The sequence below is a fragment of the Leptonychotes weddellii genome, chromosome 4 (assembly GCF_054177405.1).
Source record: "Leptonychotes weddellii isolate Sample4059 chromosome 4, ASM5417740v2, whole genome shotgun sequence".
Taxonomy (NCBI): Eukaryota; Metazoa; Chordata; class Mammalia; order Carnivora; family Phocidae; genus Leptonychotes; species Leptonychotes weddellii.
In genome coordinates this window covers 129,615,410-129,623,975 of record NC_138372.1, presented here as the reverse complement: position 1 = coordinate 129,623,975, position 8,566 = coordinate 129,615,410, and the positions used below count along the sequence as shown (strand labels likewise).

General features: G+C 38.7%; 1 non-coding gene across 1 annotated transcript; it reads left to right on the top strand.

The window, feature by feature from the left end:
* The first annotated feature begins 7,050 nt into the window (after window positions 1-7,050).
* On the top strand, window positions 7,051-7,181 carry LOC145721333 (small nucleolar RNA SNORA63). The gene has a single exon (XR_014145016.1). It is a non-coding gene; the product is annotated as a small nucleolar RNA SNORA63 (small nucleolar RNA).
* Window positions 7,182-8,566: the final 1,385 nt, after the last annotated feature.

Below are 8,566 nucleotides of genomic sequence, written 5' to 3'. Positions count from 1 at the left end.
ACCAGGAACCACATTGGCAGGCACCTTGATTTCAGATTTCACAGTCTCCAGAATTGTGAGAAAATGTCTGTTGTTTAAGCCACTCAGTCTGTGGCATCTTATTATGGCAGCCCAACCTCACTAAGTACGTTTTTGCATTTTCTAGAAGCAAACAAAAAATATTAATGTACACTATTTGAAGTAAACCACTGCATTTCATAAAGTAGGTCATCTATCAATAGACCATCTCATGCAGTAATTTGGTAGTATAATACTCAGTTTTAGAGTGTTCTAGAAAACATTCTAGAAAAAACAGTTCCTCCTTTATTGAAGCTCTGGGAAGCTCAGATACCTTTCAGATTTCTTATCCTCGAGCCTATCAATAATTTTCGGTACAGTGAATATCTCCGTTGAGCTGTCAGTTTGGAATTCTTAACTAATTCAATTCTCTATTTTGATGGCATAGTATGAGTGCTTTCTTGACTACACAGAAAACTGGGGACAGAAGCTGGTGCTAGAGACTTAAGATGAAGTTTATTACTGCAGCTTGACCTTAGGACAGAGAGAAAAATACCAAAGAGGCTGCTTGCTAAAAATACAATTTATTTTTGCGAATTTTGAGTGGTCAGGCTCTGTTGCAAAGAACAGAACTCATGAATTCACTCAAGCTAAATTAAGAATAAAAGGAATTTCTTACAGGGTATTAACATGTTGCAGAATCATAAGTAGACTGAAGAACATAGGTAGAACCTGAGAAAAAATACTCAAAGTCACAATGAAAGGGCAAACCAAAGGGCAAATAGGAGCTGCTGCCTATCTATGGCCAAGATGCTGCCTGCCAAATTTGCTGCTTTGGCTACAGCTGCTGATTTCCAGAATTGTACCTGACATTGCAATACTTTATTTATTGTCTGTCTCCCTCTATATACAAAGGGACTTAGTTTTTCTGTTCACGGTTATATACCACAGCAGTAAGAACAGATCTTGGTTTGTAGTAGGGATAAACACATAGCATCATAGGTAACACTCATCCAGTAAACCATCAGGGCCATTGTTGGATAAGCCTTTAACGAAATGGAAGGGGGAAATATGAATTACAACTCATTTGTCTGTCTCATGGCCTGTAAGGTCAACTTATACACTCTGCATTACTAAGAGTAGAGAAAAGGAGAAAAGCAGAGAATAGAGAGCAGTAGTCAGTGTGACCAAAAAGATAAGTCATTCAGAATTAATCAAGGTTTCAACATCAGAATAGAAGATCCAGAAAGTGAGGGCAGAGAAGATGGTTGGATGAAATTTACAAGAAAAAAATGTTCAAAACTAAAGAGAGACATGAGTCTGCAAATGTATAAGACCTACTGAGTCCTAAGAAGGAAAAAGAAAAGGTCTCCATGGAGCCATATCTTAAAATTTAAGGATAGCAAGAATTAAAAGATTCTCAAAGCTTCCAGATAGCAAATACAGGTCCTCTGTAAAGGAATGAGAATCAGGCCAGCAACAGGCTAGCTTCCCATCAACAGGACTGGAAATTAGGAGATGAGCAAGCCTGAAAGTTCCATGGGAAAATGATTTTGAACTTGGAACTCTAAACCAAGCCAAACTATCAATAAAATATGGGGGCAGAATGAAAAAGAAAGTTAAACATGAACTGAGAAAGCTTCCTCACCCAAATACTCTTTTTTAGGGTGTTACTTAAGAATGTGGGGTGGCAAAACAAGGGAATTATCCAAGAAATTGGAGCAGGTTGAATGTATGAACAATAGGACCAACTCAGAAAAGCAATGAAGGCAAGTCCCAGGAGGACAACCATGCAGCAGGCCTGAGAACCCCCCATACAAATCGAAAGGAGACCTCAGGGCTGCAAGAGAACTGCCCATGGAAAGAAGAGAGTCCTTAGATGTGACAGTATCCTGCAAATGTCGGAAGAAACTATTCTAATGATGCCATGAAGGCAGACCATTCAAGTAAAAATAAAAAGGCAACTCGAAGTCAAGAGGGCTGGGGGTGTATGACTAAAAATATACAAAAAACAGGTATAGCATAGTCAGGGAATACAAGTCACATGGGCAGGAGTTGTTTACTGATTTTGTTTTGTTTACTGGAGTAACAAAAAACGGAAGTAAACAAAAAAAGAGTTGTTTACTGATTTTCAAATTTACACTTCACCTGTAGACCAATCTCCTAACTATGGTTACAAAACATTTTAAATGTTAATCATGATAATGGAAAGAGAAGAGAAAGGTATGGAATACAATATTCTTATGTGAAAAAGTAATTGAAACTTATAATACTGCTTATAATTGGAAGAATCATCATTTTAGGATTATTAGTATCACAAAGGTAATTAATGGAAAAGCTAATGATGGTGGTATAATTTATTAGGTATTACAGGTAGGGAAAATTTGAGGTGGTTTAATAAACCCTTAATTGTATTGGCAGGAAGTGAGTATGCAAGATCTAACACTGATTATGTCCAGAATTAGTGGCATAGAAAGAGGAGGGTACCAATGAGCTAAATGTGATTGCCTCTGGGGAGCAAGATTGGGAGGTTTGGGCAAGGAGGGGTTGGGGGTTCATTGCTTTGTGTTCGGCCTGCTTGAATTGATCCATTCATTTACATGACGAATATTTGTTGTGTACCAAAATGTGCCAGGCACAGGAATGAAACAGAAGATTTGGGGACACAGAATATTTTCTACCATGACAATGCCAAAATTTGAAATTGAATATTAGCCTTGTTCTGAAATTTTTTTTTTAAGATTTTATTTATTTGAGAGAGAGTGAAAGCGAGAGAGATCACAGAGGGAGAGGGAGAAGCAGACTCACCGCTGAGTGGAGAGCCTGATGCGGGGCTCCATCCCAGGATCATGACCTGAGCCGAAGGCAGACGCTTAACTGACTGAGCCACCCAGGCGCCCCCGAAATTTTCTGATTAGGCAATCGATGCCAACCATGTTGTTCCTCCCTTCTCATGCCCTTCCTCTTGAGTTGTCTTGTTTGAACACACACTTTTCAGTCGTCTGACACCCATACCCAGTGTTGTTTGTTGGTGTTGTGGGGAACCTGGGGATAAGGCAACAAAGGAGGAAGGTGCCTTTCCTACACCAGTGGGGTGGTTGGTGAGGTCTCAGGATTTCTGTGGAGGTGATTTGTGGTTTTGGAGTTGCAAACTGATGTGAGCTGGAGCAGCAAGCATGATGAATGTATTGGGCAGGCTACCTGGGAGCAGGAATGAGAAAAGCCCTCTCTTTTTCCCATATAACAGAGTCATGCTTCTCAAGCTGACTGCAGCTTAGAATCACATAAAAGCATTTAGAAAACAATGCCCAGGTGTAGCCCCTTCCCTACTACTGATTAAATGAAAAGTCTCTGGCGAAGGGACTTCAGGCACCTGATTCAAATCATTAACATTGAATTCACAAGCAATGTTCACAAAATTGATCAAGCTGACAAAACAGATTAGAGCTTCAAACCAGTTTTCATCCTGATATTCATACTATAGCCAGGCTGAGAAAGAGCACACTCACTTCTTTGACCCTATAATACATAGTTATAGCGTAAACAGAAAATGTGTAGCTTATATTTAATTAATAAAGTTAATTTATTGGTTAAAAGCCCCCTACACACACATACGAGTTTACAGTTCTCATCTCACCTTTTATTCCTACCGCCGCCCATGCTGTTCTTTCCAAACATAGCAGAGGAGTCTCTCCTTAGGATTTTGCATTGGCTGTTCCCTTTGTCTGGAACACTCTTCCCACCATATCCACACGGCTAACTTCCTCCCCTCCTCAGAGTCCACTCAAATATCACCTTCTCAATGAGGCTGACTCTGATCACCCTGTTTAAAACTGTAATCTGCCCTCCTTGTCCCAAGGCGGTACTCCCAATCTCACCTTACTCTACTGTTCTTTTTATCATAGCACTTATTACCTTCTGACATATTATATAATTTGCCTGCTTAATGTAACCACTGTGTAATGTTTGTTCCCTCCCATTAGAATGTAAACCAAAGAGATAGGGTTTTTTCCATTTTTTTCACAAATGAAACTTGTGTCTGGAACAGTGCCTAACACATAGTTAACACTCAAATATTTGCTGAACTTCAGTGGCCTCTTAAAATATCATACCATACAAGATATGTGTTTAGCCATGTTACAATAATATGTGTTTGGAGCGAGCCAGCATTACACTGTTACATAATGTCTTTATGGAGTTGCAAATCTACCCAAGCAAAAGTTCTGTCTCCCAGTGAAGCATGCTGGAAAGCTGGGCTGGGAGTCAGAAAACCTGGGCTTTAGTCTTGTCTGTTAAGTAGGTATATAATATTGAGCAACTTACCTTCACCCCTCTGAGCCTCACTTACATAATCTGTAAAAGGCGTTTGTTATAAATGAATTCCAAGTTCTCTTCCTCTTCTGTCATACAATATTTTATTACCAAAGGTGAGATGGAAACACAACATTAAGTTCTTGTTGTTTTCTATTTTATTATAAAAACAGTTAAAATATGCACCAATCTCCACATCACAAGTTGAATTTAGTATAGTGGTTAAAAGTTATCCTCCGTGGAATCAGACTGTCCTTATTTTAATCCTTGCTTAGCTGCTCATTACCTATGTATTAAATGAGTTATTAAACATCTCTCAGCCTCAGTTCCTTCTTCTGTAAAATGAATACCGTAATACAATTTCAGAAGTCATTGTTATATTTACTGTGAAATTAGATAATCCATGTAAAACATTTAACACAGTACATGGTTCATGGTAAGGGCTCAATAACTGCTAGTTACTAACTTTTTATGAAATATTCATCTTGCAATACTTTCTGTTTATGGAAATAAATGAAGACTCATCAGATGAGAAAAGCAAAGGCTATTTTTATTCTGAGCTTGCTGTAGAATGGAGTCGGCCACCACCACCACTTGCATTTTGGCAGACACTCAAAGGAAAGCAGATGAGTGGGAAAGCTTTTAGTGGGAGGGGAAGTTCTCAGGAAGGCCCTGATTGGAGGCTGTTGGCAAGGGGTAGTTCTAGGCAGGCTAGCTAGAAGCCAGGCATCCCATGTGATTAGTTTGGGGTGCATATTTGGCTTTCTCTGTTGGGTGCTAAGTCAGAAGCAGGAAGAAAAAATAGGGGAGCTATCAGTTATTTAGCAAGTCCCGGACATTTGGAGCCGATTATTACAGAAGTTATTGTTAGCAGTCTAGCTTCCTGTAACACTGACATAGCAGCCTGGCTTCCTGAGCTGTTTATTGTAGGTGAAGGGGTTGGATTCCTGAGCAGGTGGCTGCAGGTTTTGGGTCAAAGTTTTATTTTTATATATGGTCTGATCATCATCTGTTTGCATATTCAGCCTCTCAGATTCATAAGAAAACAAGTCAGGATTTAATTTCCTTCACTGAATGCGGCTTTTTAATATCTCAGAATAATATTAAATCTGGGGACAATTTAATTAACTCAATTCATTTGTTTACTTTGATATAGTGGTTTTAGATGTTATTTCAATTAAGAGTCAATTTAGGGGGCATCTGGTGGCTCCGTTGGTTAAGCGTCTGACTCTTAATTGCAGCTCAGGTCATGATCTCAGGGTCATGAGATCAAGCCCCAAGTCAGGCTCCACACTCAGCGTAGAGTTGGCTTGAGATTCTCCCTCTCCTTTTATCCCTCCCCGCCACCTCACAAGCTTGCCCTCTCTCAAATAAATAAATCTTTGGAGGAAAAAAGAGTCAATTTAGTTCCAGTGGGAGATTCTATTTGGATGATGATAGTAACTAAGCTTTATTCGCAAGGTTATCAAGAATATCGACTGGAGAAAAATGGATTGTTTTAGTTTTTTAATAGATCACTTATTTATTTGATTTAAATATTGATATTTTGTTGATATAAACTTATCCAATCAGCATCTTGCAAAGTACATTACCTTCCATTAATCAGTTTTATACATAAAAAAGGCTTAGAACAAATATAATTATAGATATCCTTTCTACCTTAATCATCCTCTTCAATAATTCTTTGCTCATTAAATCAGAGAAAATTCTAAAATGCCTGGCAAAGTTATTTTTAGAAAGGGACCCATTTCTGACATTTCCCTCCAGAGGCTCTAGAATTTCAATTTATGCCACCAAATAAGATAATTTCATAAAGACATTGACATTATTTTTTACTTTAAAATAGATTTTTGTTATTTTGTTCCTAACTTTATTCTTTTATATTTTGGGGGGGACTATTTGGCCTCCTTGGTTAATAATATAGCAGTTCTTTTATATGTATGGATCTCAGAATCTTTCAAGTTGCTTAACAATTAACAGTGACTTGTTTGAAGATTCTCACTCTTGTTGAACATCCACTGCTATTTTGTATTTATTTCCTATAGATTTGAAAGAAAGGACTATGATGTCGAATACATCACAGATTAGATTACTTGGAAAGAACAGTTGAATTTCCACCATTATATAATTTCTTCTTGATATGTTTCAGTGATAAAAGAAGAGGAATTGCAAACCTGGCATCTTAAGGCATTTAAAAATTAGCAAATTATTTTAAAATAAGACAACCTCTATTTATATAATAGTGATATCATCAGATATATAGTATTACTAAAATAACTATTTGTCCTTGTTCTCAATCTTAAAACAGATTATTATAAATCTCAGAAATAAATTTAACCATAAATGTGAACATATAGTTATTTCTAAATTTTATGGTGGAATATGTACCAGTCAAACATAGTTAAATTAGTCATTTTAAAAACTGTCTAACTGCCTATTACATTTCTATAACTAGAATCTTTGATAGGGTTGTTCTTTTGGAAGGTGGCCATGGAGTGTGCTTATTTGCATTTTGTTTTTAAGAACCATAATAGAAAGCCATAAAAACTCATGCTAAGTATGCTAGAAATTTAATGTGGCATCCAGAGCTCAGAACTAGACTTTGGACTCAACTTCTGTAAAAGCGTGTAAAACACATGCGATTCCAGGGAGGGGCAGGAGGATCAATTTTCTTCCCTGTGTAAAAATACTACATATGCAAGATTTAATCGCCAGAGTTAACTCATGAAAGACACAGAAGCGATGCAGGATCTAGTTACAATGTAGCTGTAAAGTGCTGCCTTGTCTTTGCCCCCTGCTCAAAATAAAGCTGTTACCTTTCTAGCCCTGTCCGCCATGGTGCTTAGCAGCCAAGGATGCATGGTCTCAGACATGTTTACCAAGTAAAACACTGACTTGAGGGGCGCCTGGGTGGCTCAGTCATTAAGCGTCTGCCTTCGGCTCAGGTCATGATCCCAGGGTCCTGGGATCGAGCCCCACATCGGGCTCCCTGCTCAGCGGGGAGTCTACTTCTCCCTCTCCCACTCCCCCTGCTTGTATTCCCTCTCTTGCTGTGTCTCTCTCTGTCAAATAAATAAATAAAATCTTTAAAAAAAATTAAAAAAAAGAAAGACACAGAAGCATTACATAAACTAATTAAATAAAGACATTTGAAATCTATCCACTCAGTATTTTCTTTCTTATGCGTATATATTTTATTGCAGAAAGATTCTGTTTGGCTTGTTTATAAATCTGTCTGCTCGTATTTAATGTACTGTCTCGTTCTTTCATTGTGATTTATATCCTCTCCTTCTTTATAAATATGTCAAAGTATCTTTCAGACTAGATTGTATCCTTTTTTCTAGTCCTTGGTGTGCAAATTCTTCTATTTGTTGTGTCTGCTAATACTCTTCCCAGTGATCGATTTCCTCAAGAAGATATGATGTCTAGCTGTAAGTTCATCTCCAGCGGGGGGTGATTTGGGGACTTATGCCACACACTCAGGATGTAGATACCACAGCCCAGTTTCATATTTGCTTCTGCTTAGAAGACCGGATGGGGTCTACCATATCTATATGAGTTTTAATGAAAATATCTTAGTTGGGGATCATTTGAGCCAAACAGAGAGAATGAAGTTTGACTCTAGAGCTCCCCACAAGCTGAGGCACTAGATTACTTTTCCACCCAGCTTCCTTGCAGTCTGCTAAGCAGGATCAGTAGCTGTGGTTTTTCTATTTCATGGAAAGGCCAGCTCCTTATGACTCCTGGTCATATGCAGGAAATTTACAGGTAGGTCTTTTGGCTATGACATGCTTCATGTTCCTCAGAATCCCAGCACCCTGCTCTCAAGCATAATATCTGGTTTCAACATATCCATTAGCTGGGAAGACCTTATAACTTAGCATCCAAATCAGGGCACTTCGAAAATTGGAAGGGGACATTGTTTGAATTACTCAGAAACAACAGGTACAAAGCAAGGCAGTCCTTTTCTTTTCTTTTTTTTTTTTTTTTAAGATTTTATTTATTTATTTGACAGAGACACAGCGAGAGAGGGAACACAGGCAGGGGGAGTGGGAGAGGGAGAAGCAGGCTTCCCGCGGAGCAGGGAGCCCGATGCGGGGCTCGATCCCAGGACCCTGGGATCATGAGCTGAGCCGAAGGCAGATGCTTAACGACTGAGCCCCCCAGGCGCCCCAAGGCAGTCCTTTTCAAACCAGTACGTGTGTGGTAAACCTATAGTCACTCCAAGGTGTGAGCTATTTTGGCTTCTGCTCCTGCT